This window comes from Molossus molossus, unplaced genomic scaffold, assembly GCF_014108415.1.
Source record: "Molossus molossus isolate mMolMol1 unplaced genomic scaffold, mMolMol1.p scaffold_m16_p_6, whole genome shotgun sequence".
Lineage (NCBI taxonomy): Eukaryota > Metazoa > Chordata > Mammalia > Chiroptera > Molossidae > Molossus > Molossus molossus.
Genome location: NW_023425399.1, coordinates 44,790,753 through 44,803,709, shown reverse-complemented (window position 1 = coordinate 44,803,709; position 12,957 = coordinate 44,790,753). Strand labels below are relative to the sequence as shown.

General features: G+C 37.4%; 1 protein-coding gene across 25 annotated transcripts in view; it reads left to right on the top strand.

Moving 5' to 3' along the window:
* Window positions 1-12,957, top strand: part of RALGAPA2 (Ral GTPase activating protein catalytic subunit alpha 2) — a 412,816-nt gene that overhangs the window by 315,660 nt on the left and 84,199 nt on the right. The gene's annotated exons all lie outside the window — the stretch shown is intronic.

The following is a 12,957-nucleotide window of genomic DNA, read 5'->3' as shown; positions in this document are numbered from 1 at the left end:
TATATCTTCATGTTAGACTGATCCCTTTAATATTATGTAGTGACCTTCTTTGTCTCTTATTATGGACATACTTTTGAAGTCTATCTTATCAGATATGAGTATTGCTACACCATTTCTGTGTGTGTGTGTGTGTGTGTGTGTGTGTGTGTGTGTGTTTCATCTCCATTTGCCTGGAACATTTTTTTCTATCCCTTCACTTCCATCCTGTGTAAGTCTTTTGTTGTGAGGTGGGTCTCTTGTAGAAAGCATATACGTATATGGGTCATGTTTTATTATACAGTAACCTACCCTATGTCTTGATTGGAGCATTTAAGCCATTGACATTTAAGGTTATTATTGATAGGTACTTAATTGTCACCATTTTTATTTTATGCCTGTGTTCCTCTCTATATATTTCTTCTTCTTACAACAGTCCCTTTAGCATTTCATGCAGTGCTAGTTTAGTGGTAGTAAATTCCTTTAGTCCTTTTTTTTTTTTTTTTTTTTGTCTGTGAAGCTCTTTATTTCATCTTCAATTTTGAATGATAGCCTTGCTAGATAGAGTAGTCTTGGATTCAGATCCTTTCTTTTCATTACTTTGTATGCTTCATGCCAGCCCCTTCTGGCCTGCAGTGTTTCTATTGAGAAATCAGCTGACAGTCTAATGGGAACTCCCTTGTAGGTAACTTTCTGTCTTTCTCTTGCTTCCTTTAAGATTCATTCTTTGTCTTTAACGTTTGCCATTTTAATTATGATGTTTTTAGCTGTGAGTCTTTTGGGGTTCATCTAACTTGGGAGTCTCTGTGTTTCCTGGACTTGTGTGACTTTTTTCTTCATCGGGTTAGGGAAGTTTTCTGTCATTTTTTCTTCAGACAGGTTCTCTATTCCTTTCTCCAACTCTTCTCCTTCTGGTACCCTATGATGTGATTGTTGTTATGTTTCATTTTGTCCCAAAGCTCCCTTAAGCTCTCCTTCTGCTTTGTAATTTTTTCCCCCATTTGCTGCTCTATTTGGGTGTTTTTTTTCTACAATGTCTTCTTACTCACTGATTTAGTCTTCAGCTTCTTCTAATCTACTATTGAATACTTCCAAGGTATTTTTTTTTTATTTCAGCTATGTCATTCTTTATTTCCACTTGATTTTTATTAATAGCTCCCACTTTCTTTTTATGCACAGTTCCCACTGAGCTCTTTATAATTCTCATTAAGTTGCTTGTAGTTCTCACTAAGTTGTTTGAGCAACCTTAAAACCATTGCTTTGAATTCTTTATTTGACAAATTGCTTGCTTTCATTTCATGTAGTTTCTTTTCTGGAGATTCCTCTTTTTCTTTCATTTGGCATTTGTTTCTTTGTCTCACCGTTTTAGCAGTCTGGTAGTTCCAGGCCAGGTGAAGTGTGTAGTCAGCTTTGTGTGTATCAGATAAGACTGCTATACCTCCCAGTTTGTTCTGGTGTGTGGCGTCTCTTGTTTGCTGTGGGTACTGGAAGATTGACAGCTGGTGGCTCGTGTTTAGTCAGTCGTGGTAGGCGCTGCTGTGGTGCATGTGTTGCACTGCTGCGGTGCACAGGTCCTCAGGCACCACTGCTGCTGGGGGGAATGATGCTTAACTTCCAAGCTCGTTGCAACTACTGCTGGGGAAAGTGCTCATCTTCCAGGCCTGCTGCTACTGGGGATGGGACTCCACTCCCAAGCAGGCTGCTGCTGCTGCTGCTGCTGCTGCTGTGGGGAAGGGGCTTGGCTCTCAAGCCCTACTGCTGCTCCCACGCCTTGCTGTTGCTTATGGGAGCAGGTACCTTGACAGCGCTGCTACTGTGTGCTGGTCCACATTGGCACAGTGGGGGACATTGGTCCGATGGTATAAGGCACACTGGTGGCCTCAGGTCACTGGGCCCTAGCCACTCTCTACTGCCTCTTCCCAGAGAAGAACAAGAGGATCTTACAAAATACAGGGCCTTCCAGCCTCAAGCAGGGAGAAGTGTGCTGACAAGCTGCGCACAGGAATAACTGGCTATTTCCCCATCCACAGCACTGGAAATCTCTGCCTTAATTTTCCACACTGCTGCGTAGTTGCTTATACACACTCATGTCCACTCACACTCTTTCTCTCTTTTTTAAAAAAAACTTTTTTATTAATTTATTTTTGTTAGAGATGTTTCTCCTTTTTTTCCCAATTGATACCCTCCTCCCCAGTCCCCTCCCCTCCAAACCCATATCGGGCTTTGTTGTTCCTGTCCATCAGTTATACGTACATGCATATAAGTTCTGTGGTTTATCTCTTTCCTCCCCTCCACCCCCTCTCCTGAGGGTTGTCAGTCTGTACCCTACTTCCACGTCTCTGTATCTACCCTATTCCTCAGACTGTTATGTTCATTATATTTCATAAATAAGTGAGATCATGTGGTATTTGTCTTTTTCTGCTTAGCTTGTTTCACTTAGGATAATACTTTCCAAGTCACTCCATGTCATCTCAAAGGATAGGAGATCTTTCTTACAGCTGCATAGTACTCCACTGTGTATATGAACCACAGCTTTTTTATCCATTCGTCTACTGTTGGACATTTGGGCTGTTTCCAGATCTTAGCTATTGTAAATAGTGCTGCTATGAAAATGGGGGTACATATATTCTTTCTGACTGGTGTTTCAGGATTCTTAGGGTATATTCCTAGAAGTGGGATCACTGGGTAAAATGGCAGTTCAATTTTTAATTTTTTGAGGTAACACCATACCGTTTTCCATAGTGGTTGCACCAGTCTGCATTCCCACCAGCAGTGTACTAGAGTCTCCTTTTCTCCACACCCTTACCAACACTTGTTGTTCAATGATTTGTTGATGGCAGCCATTCTGACAGGTGTGAGATGATACCTCATTGTTGTTTTAATTTGCATCTCTCTGAGAATTAGTGATGTTGAGCATTTCTTTATATGTATCTTGGCCATTTCTATGTCCTGTTTGGAGAGGTGTCTATTCAGCTCCTCTGCACATTTTTTAATTGGGTTCTTTGTCTTCCTTTTGTTGAGTTGTATGAGTACTCTATGTATATTAGAATCTAACCCCTTATCCAATGTATCATTGGAAATTATGCTCTTCCATAGAGTGGGTTATCTTTCCATTTTGATGATTGTACTTTTGCTGGACAGAAGCTTTTTAATTTGATGTAGTCTCATGTGTTCCTTTTCTCCTTTGTTTCTGTTGCGTTAGGTGATGTATCAGTGAAAATTCTGCTGCTATGATGTCTGAGATTTTGTTGCCTATATTTTCTTCTAGGATTTTTATGGATTCATGAGTCACATTTAAGTCTTTTATCCATTTTGAGATTGTTCTTGTGTATGGTGTAAGTTGATGGTCTAGTTTCCTGTTTTTGCATGTAGCTGTCCAATTTTCCCAACACCATTTCTTAAAGAGGCTGTCTTTACTCCATTGTATGCTCCAGCCACCTTTGTCAAATATTAATTGAGCATATTGCCTTGGGTCCATTTCTGGTTTCTCTGTTCTGTTCCACTGGTCTATATGCCTGTTTTTGTGCGAGTACCAGGCTGTTGTGATTACAGTCGCTTTGTAGTATAACCTGATATCTGGTATTGTGATCCCACCTACTTTGTCCCTCTTTTTCAAAATTGTTGTGACTATTCTGGGTTTTTTTTTTTGGTTTCATATGAATTTTTGAAGTATTTGTTCTAGTTCTGTAAAATATGTTCTTGGTATTTTGATGGGGATTGCATTGAATCTATAGATTGCTTTGGGTAGTATGGACATTTTAATGATGTTAATTCTTCCAATCCATGAACAAGGTATGTGCTTCCACTTTTTCATATCTTCCTCTATTTCTTTTCTCAATGTCCCATAGTTTTCTGCAAATAGGTCCTTTACTTCTTTGGTTAAGTTTATTCCTAGGTATCTTAATTTTTTTACCTCAATGGTAAATGGAATTGTTTTTTCAGTTTCTCTTTCTGTCAGTTCTTCATTGGTGTATAAGATTACTGTCAATTTCTTGCCGTTAATTTTGTATCCTGCTACTTTGCTAAATTCATTTATTAAGTCTCGTAGGTTTTTGATGGAGTCTTTGGGTTTTCTATGTATAATATTATGTCATCTGCAAATAATGACAGTGTCACTTCCTCCTTTCCAATTTGGATCCCTTTTATTTTTTCTCTATGTCTGATTGCTGTGGCTAAGACTTCTAGTACAATGTTAAATAAGAGTGGCAAAAGTGGACATCCCTGTCTTGTTCCTGTTCTTAAGGGAAATGTTTTTAGTTTCTGCCCATTGAGTATGATGTTAGCTGTAGGTCTTTCATATATGTCTTTTATTATGTCGAGCCACATTGCTGAGCATTTTTATCAGAAATTGATGCTGGATTTTGTCGAATGCTTTTTCAGCATCTATTGATATGATCATGCGGTTTTTATTCATTTTGTATATGTGGTGTATCACATTTATTGATTTGCTAATATTGTACCAGCTTTGCATCCCTGGGATGAATCCCACTTGGTCATGGTGAATAATTTTTTTGATGTATTTCTGCATCCGATTTGCTAGTATTTTATTCAGGATTTTGGCGTCTATTTTTTATCAGGGATATTGGCCTGTAGTTTTCTTTCTTTGTAGTGTCTTTTTCTGGTTTTGCAATTAGAATTACACTGGCCTCATAAAACGAGTTTGGAAGTCATCCTTCTTTTTGAATTTTTTGAAATGGTTTTGAGGCGCATGGATGTTAGTTCTTTTTTTGAATGTTTGGTAAAGCACACCCATGAAAACATCTGGGCCTGTGTCATCTATTTGCTGGGAGAGTCTTGATTGCCTCTTCAATTTCCTTAGTTGTTATTGGTCTGTTCAAGTTTTCTAACTCTTCCCAGTCCAGTTTTCGGAGACTGTGTGTTTCTATAAATTTGTCTGTTTCACTTATATTGTCGAATTTGTTGCCATATAGTAGCTCATAGTAGCTGTTAAAGATCTTTTGCATTTCTGTGATGTCAGTTGTTACTTCTCTTTCATTTATGATTTTGTGCATTTGGGTTCTCTCTCTTTGTTTTTTGGTGAGTCCAGCTAAGGGTCCATCAATCTTGTTTATCTTTTCAAAAAACCACTCTTTGTTTCATTGATCATTTGAATTGTTTTTTTGGTTTGTATGTCATTTATTTCTGCTGTGATCTTTACTATTTCCTTCGTTCTACTTGCTCTGGTGTTTTCTTTCTAATTCTTCAAGTTGTGAGGTTAGGCAGTCAATTAGAAATTTTTCTTGTTTTTCGAGGTAGGCCTATAGTGCTATGAACTTCCCTCTCAGAACTGCTTTTGCTGCATCCCATAGATTTTGTGTTGTTGCTTGTTCATTTTCATTGCTTTTCAGGAAGTTTTTAATTTCTTCCTTGATCTCCTCGGTAACCTGTGCATTGTTTAATAACATGCTATTTAGTCTCCATGTGTTCAAATGTCTTTGCATGTTCTTGTTGCAATTGATTTCTAGTTCCATGCCATTGTGATCTGAGAAAATGCTTGATCTGATTTCAAACTTCTTAACTTGTAGAGACTTAGTCTGTGCCCTAACATGTGGTCTATCTTTGAGAATGTCCAATGTGCACTTGAGAAGAATGTGAATTCTGTAGTTTTGGGTTATAATTCTCTGTAGATATCTATTAAATCCATTTGGTATAGTGCTTCATTTTGAGTCTGTGTTTCCTTGCTAATTTTTTGTCTAGAGGATCTATCCAGTGATGTCAGCGGGATGTTAAAGTCCCCTGCTATGATTGTATTGCTGTCAATTTCTCCTATGAAGTCCTCCAGAAGGTTTTTAATATATGTTGGTGCTCCTACATTGAGTGCATATATATTTCCCAAGGTTATATCTTCCTGTTGGATAGATCCTTTCAATATTACATAGTGGCCCTTTTTGTTTCTAGTTTTGGCCTTCATTTTGAAATCTATTTTGTCAGATATGAGTATTGCTGCCTTAGCTTTTTTTTTCTTTCTGTTTGCTTTGAAAATTTTTTTTCCATATTTTCACTTTCAACCTATGTGAGTCTTTTGTTGTGAGGTGGGTCTCTTGTAAACAACATATATATGAGTCATGATTTCTTATCCAGTCAGGTACTCTGTGTCTTTTTATGGAAGCATTCAGTCCATTTGCATTTAAGGTGATTATTGATATGTAGTTATTTATTACCATTTTTGTTTAATATGGTTATATATTATTTTCTATTTCTTCTACTAGTTACAACAGTCTTTTTAACATTTTTTGCAGTGCAGGTTTGCTGCTAATGTATTCCCTTACCCTTTTTTTTGTCTGGGAAGCTTTTTATTTTACCTTCCATTTTGAATGATAGCCTTGCCTGATACGGTAGTGTTGGATTCAGATACTTGTTTTTCATGACCTTGATTACGTTACGCCTCTCCCTTCTGGCCTGTAGTGTTTCTGTTGAGAAGTCAGATGATAGCCTTATGGGGGTTTCTTTGTAAGTAACTTGTTGCTTATCTCTCGCTGCCTTTAGGATTCTTTCTTTGTTTTTAATTTTTGGCATTTTAATTATTATGTGTCTTGGTGTGGGCCTGTTTGGGTTCTTCTTACTTGGGGCTCTCTGTGCGTTTTGAACTTGAATGCCTTCTTCCTTCACCAAGTTAGGGAAATTTTCTGTCACTATTTCTTCAAATATAGTCTCTAACCCTTGCCCATTTTCTTCTTCTTCAGTGACTCCTATGATGTGAATATTATTACGATTCCATTGTCCCACAGTTTTCTTAAGCTGTGTTCCTGTTTTTTAATTGTTTTCTCCTTTTGCTTTTCTGATTGATTGATTTTTTCTACCCTCTTCTAATTCACTGATCCCGTCCTCAGCTTCTCTACTCTGCTGTTTAGACCTTCCAATGTGTTCTTTATTTCTGCTATGTCATTCTTCATTTCTTCTTGGTGGTGTTTAATTTCCAATTGGTTTATTTTCAGTGTTTCTGTGTCGTTACTCATTGTGTTTATGTCCTTACGCATGCTGTTGAGCTTCTTTCAGTCATGGCTCTGAATTTTATCTGTGTTAACATTCTTGATTGCATTTCAGTTATCTTATCTGTGGTAGATATGAGATAACTTGTTCTTTCATTTGTGATTTGTTTCTTTGTTTCACTATTTTGGCTATCTCAGTGGGTTTGGGAGTCTGCTCAATTTTCCCTGTGGGTGTTGGTGTTCTGCTGTTTATGGCTCCCTCTACTGGGTTTGAATGAGCAAGGGAGGACCCACTTTAAACACCACTGTCAAGTCTTACTTTCCTGCTTAAAGTTGCAACCCCAGGAATTGTTTAGTTATCCTCTAGTGTTTTGTCTGGAGGCTCTAAGTCTAGGTTACTTGAAGAACCTTGGGTTCTCATTTGAATGAAAAACTCTCTCAGGTCTTGAGTGTAAGGGAATTTCTTAAGGGGCACCGAATGCTGGTTGTTAATGAGCCTCAATTTGCATTTCAATGGCCCATCTGGGTGGGGTTGAATCTCTGTGAGAGGGGCCGCTGCCTCTCTCCAGAGCCCTTGGAAGGAGTAAGATGACCACCAACCTGAGTGGCTGCAACTCAGCAAAAGCTCTGAGCACCCTCCAAATCCCTTATGTCCCCACACAGTCCCAGTGCAGTCTTCCCTCCCTGTGCCAGATCCCAAGGTGAGTGGCTGTGGCTATTTTAGCACTCTGTCTCGGCTCTCTGCGCTGTGGAGCCACTTGGGAGTTTAACCCCAAGGGTGCTGCTCACAGCTAAGACCGCTGTTGTCTGTTTTCTCCCAGCCCCAGTCTCGCACCTCCACAATCCTACCAGGATCAATTCAGTGTCCCTGGTTATATGGTCCTCTCCAGCTGCTTTTCTGTTGCTTTTTCCCAATAATTTGTCTTTATTTTGGTTGTAATTCCCGTTTAGTCCTGGAAGATGGTCTGTGTAACTTACATTCACTCTGCCGCCATTTTGGAATTCCTCCATACTCTCTCTTACACTTGCTCACACTCACACACTCACCCTCGCTCTGGTCCTGCCTGCCGCAGGAAATCTTTAAATGTTTTTTCCCAGATTGATTTTTAATGAAAACCACACATTATTTTGGGATATACCTAATTTGCACATTATTGAATTGGTTTGATAATATTTTGCTGGGATTTTTGCATGCATGTTCATGAGTGAGATTGGCTCTTAATTTATTAATAAAATAATAGATTTGTTTTATATTTTTCTCTACACTGGATGTTTCTCTTAAAAATAATTTGCCCTGGCTGGTTTGGCTCAGCTGTTAGAGCGTCAGCCTTTGGACCAGAGAGTCCAGGGTTCGGTTGCCACTAAGGGCACGTACCTCGGTTGCAGTTTGTTCCTGGCCCTGGTTGGGGTTATGTGGGTGGCAACCACTTGATGTGTCTCTCTCACATCAATGTGTCTCTCTTTCTTCCTCCCACTTTCCCTCCCGCTCTATCTGAAGATAAATGCAAAAATGTCCTTGGGTGAGGATAAAATAAATAAATAAATAAAAATTATTTAAATCTGAAGGTTTCATACAATATGCCATTAAAGCTATCTTAGATGACTTTTTTAAATTAAAAATAACTTTTTTCTCTCTGAATTAATTACTTAATACTTACAGAATTATAATCTTCACATATCATCTATGTCTGTATTTGCTAAGTTGTATTTAACTGGGAATTTGGCCATTTTATCTAAATTTTCAAATATGTGGGCATAAAACTATACATATTTTCTAAGCATTTACAGTTTTGTTCCTCTTTTATTTTTAGTGGTAGTTATTTGTGTTTTCTTGATTCATCTTGTCAAAGATCTGTCAATCAGTTGTATTAGGCTTTTTCAAAGAACCAACTTTTTTTGCTTAATATTTTAAAAATTGATTTGAGAGAGAGAGAGACACATGAATGAGAGAGGAACTTTGATTGGCTGCCTCCTGCACATCCCCTACTGGGGATCAAGCCTGCAACTTGGGCATGTTCCCTGACCAGAAATTGAACCAGCGACCTCTTGGTATATGGGGCAATGCTCAACCAACTGAGCCACACAGTATGAGCTAGGAATATGTTTCTTAATTTCTAAACAGAGGTTTGTGCTAGTTATTCTTTTGTCATGGATTTTTTACTTAATAACTCTTTGGGCACAGAGTATAGATTATATAATTTCACTCTTTGAAATTATTCCTAGCTTGCAGGCCATACAAGAAAAGGCACCAGGCTGGAATTAGGCCCTGTAGGCTGTATTTGTGAGTCCTTGGCCTAGAGCATGATCGTTTTTTTAATATATTATGTGTACCCTGGCCATTTTGGCTCAGCAGTTAGAGTGTTGACCCATGGACCAAAGATTTGTGAGTCTGATTCCGGTCAAGGACACATACTTTGGTTGCGGTCTCCAGCCCTGGTAAAGGTCAGGCAGGAGACAACCAGTTGGTGTGTCTCTTTTGTATCGATATTTCTTTCTCTCTCTCCCCCCTCCCCCACACCTCCCTTCCACTCTGAAAATAAATGGAAAAATATCCTGGGGTGAGGAATAAATAAATAAATAAATAAATAAATAAATAAATAAATAAATAAATAATAAATACATTCTGTGCAAGTTGAAAAGAATGTGTCTTCTACAGTTGTTTGGTGAGATATTTTATGTGTGTCCATTAGGATGAGTTTATTAAATGTGTTGTTCAAATCTTCTATATTCTTATTTGTTTTCTAAAAAATATTTTCTTTGAACTATAACATTAATAAATAAAAATTCTGGCCAGTTTTGCTCAGTGGTTAGAGTGTCAGCATGTGGACCAAAGTGTTGCAGTTTCAAGTCTGGTTAGGGGCATGTGCCTTGGTTGCATTTCAGTCGCCAGCCCTAGTCAGGGTTGTGTGGGAGGCAACCAGTTGATGTGTCTCTCTCACATCAATGTCTCTCTCTCTCTCTCTCTCTCTCTCTCTCTCTCTCTCTCTCTCTCCCTCTCTCTCTCCCTCCCTCTCTTCCTCCCTCCCTCCCACTCTATCTGAAGCTAAATGGGAAAATATCCTGAGGTGACGATTTAAAAAATAAGTACCAATTGTAAGTATACAGCTTAATGAATGTTTTCAAAGTGAACAGTTTACTACCCAGATCTAAACATAGGCTATCGCCAGCCCCCAGAAATCTGCCTTATGTCCTCTCCCAGTCATTAATCCCCTGAAAATGTGGCCACTATTAAGTTCAATTTATGTTTTTCTTTGCTAATTGATACCTTTTGTACCCTAAGAAATCCTTACCTAACCCAACGTTGTGAAGATTTTCTCATGTTTTCTTCTAGAAGCTTTGTGGTTTTAGCTTTACTATTTTATTTTGATTTATAATCCATTTCAGTTTTTCTGTGTTGTATTAGGTAGAGGTCAAGGTTCACTTTTCAATATGGCTATCCAATTGTTTATTAAAATAGACTTTACTTTTCCTGTAAAACTGATGTGCTTCCTTTATTGTAAATCAATTCCCATATATATGTGGTTCTGTTCTTAGACTCTACATGCTGTTCTGTTGACATATTTGTCTATCCTAGTGCCATCATTATGATATGTTAATTATTATAGTTGTATAATATGCCTTGAAATCAAGTAATATAAATATTATAATTGGATAATTTATGCATTTTTATTTCTATGCAAATTTACAATAACCTTGTCCATATCTATAAAAACAGCTTCCTAGAATTTTGAGTTGGTTTGTGCAGAATCTATAACTCAGTTTCTGAAAACCTGATATTTTAACAGTATGGAAACTTCCAATCCATGAACATTGTACATCTTTCCGTTTATTCAAGTTGTCTTTAATTTAGCTCAGCAGTGTTTAGTAGTTTTAAGTATAGATGTCTTGCAGAACTTTTGTCAACTTTATTTCAGGTATTCAATGATTTTTATGCTATCACGAACAGCATTTTTTAAAATGCCATTTTTCCAGTTGTTAGTTGCTAACATTCAGAAATAGAATAGAGTTGGAGGAAATATTATATCCTGTGACCTTTCAAAATTCACTTATTAGTTCTGGTTAACTTCCTTTGGATTTCTTGTGTGCACTATCATGTTGTCTGTGGATAAAATTACTTTATTTCTTTTTAATATTTAAGTTTCTTCATTTTTCTTTATAATAATAACAAGGATCTTCAAATGTTGAATAGAAGAAGTGAAACTTTTCAGATGTCAGGTAGAAAACATTTAATATTTCACCATTAATTATAATGTAATATTTTTTCCTTTAAAATTTTATCAAATTGAGGAAGTTCCCAGTTTGCTTGTAATTTTTTTTATATTATGAATTTTTATCCTTGCTTATTTTGTATCTTTTAAGAAGGTCATATAGTTATATTCTTTACTCTGTTTAATATAGTAAATTGCATTGATGAATTTATGAATATATTAAATCAACCTTGGTTGTTGCTGTGTTTTTTTTTTTTTAAATAGAAAATACCACTTGGTCAAGATATCCTTTTTATATATTGCTGGATTTAATTTACTAACAATTTATAATGGGTTTTTTCATCTTTGTTGAGGGATGTAGTCCATAGTTTTCTTATGTCAGCTCCCATGGGCAAATAAATACATTCTTTCACCATTATATCCCAAGACTTCCCTAAGGCCAACCACAGAAAAGGTGCTCTGCAAATAGTCTTTGACACAAGTCAAAAGACCTATGTTGGAGACTCATATTCATTAATTAATCTAAATTATTTAAAATATTAATTAATGTACTCATTCCACAGGTCTTTGCATTCCAACCATGTGCTAGGTGTGGTGCTACTCATTGGAGGTTTTGCTTCTCCATCTCCAGCGACTCCTTCTTAATCTTCTTTACAGATTCTTCCTCATGTCTCCAACCTCTAAACTTTGGAGGTCCACAAGATACAGTCCTTGAACCTCTTTTCTTGCTCCTCTTACTATCCAAACTTGTGGCTATAAACACCACCTGTAAATGAATAACTGTAAATCTCTGACCTGAGCCCCTCCCATGATTTCAAGCCTGATACATATTCTGCCACCTCCATACATTACCACTGGATATCTAATAGGCATCTCAAACTTAGTATGTGTAAAATTGAGCTAATGTCACCCCCCACATATACTCAGTCTTCTCCATTTCAGGAGAAGGTGGCTTCAACCTTCCAATTGTCAGGCTATACAACCATAGCATCATCCTTGACTACTTTTTTTTCCTCTTCCACTTCATTAATAATCCTCAGAGAATCCTGTCAGCTCTACCTTCAAACTATATCAAGAAACAGCCACCTCTCCCCATTTCTTCTGCTACCATTCTGATCCAAGCTATCATCATCTACTGCCTGAATTATTCAGTAATGTCCTAATTGGTGTCCATAATTTTCCCAAAACAGCAGTCAGGTAATACCTCTAAAATGTAGGTTAGATCATGTCTCCAAGGCTTTTATCTTATTCAGAGCAGAAATCTAGAATCCTTAAAATTTCCTACAATGCCCCTCTTATTTCCTGTTCAACTTTATTTTCTTCTATTCTTTTTCTTGCTCACTCAGTTCCAGTCACTGCGGTTCCTGTGCTATTGCTTAAACATACTAATTCTACTCCCACTACAGGGCCATTGTATTTGCTGTTCCTCTGCCAGGAAGGCTTTTCTATCAGATGACCTTATAGCTTGAAGTTAATTTCTTCACTCTGTCAAGTCTTTATTGAAATACCATCTTATCCTTAAAGCTCTCCCTGGCCGTGTGAGCTAAAATTGGAGAACTTCCCCTCTCAAAAAGAGGCCTGTTGATCTTCCCTGCTTTATTTTTCACCTTAGCACCTTTATTTCATATATTTTATGTATTTATGTCTGTTTATTTTCTGAAACCTCCAATAAATTATAAGCCCAGTGAAATCAGGAATTTTTTTTTACTCACTGCTGTTTCCCTGGTGAACAGTGTCTGTCACATAATAAATGAATAAGCAAGTACAAGAGTGAATAAATGCAAGAGTTACAAGACAGACCCAATCCTTGACATCATAGAACTAACAATCTCTGTATTAGTGAA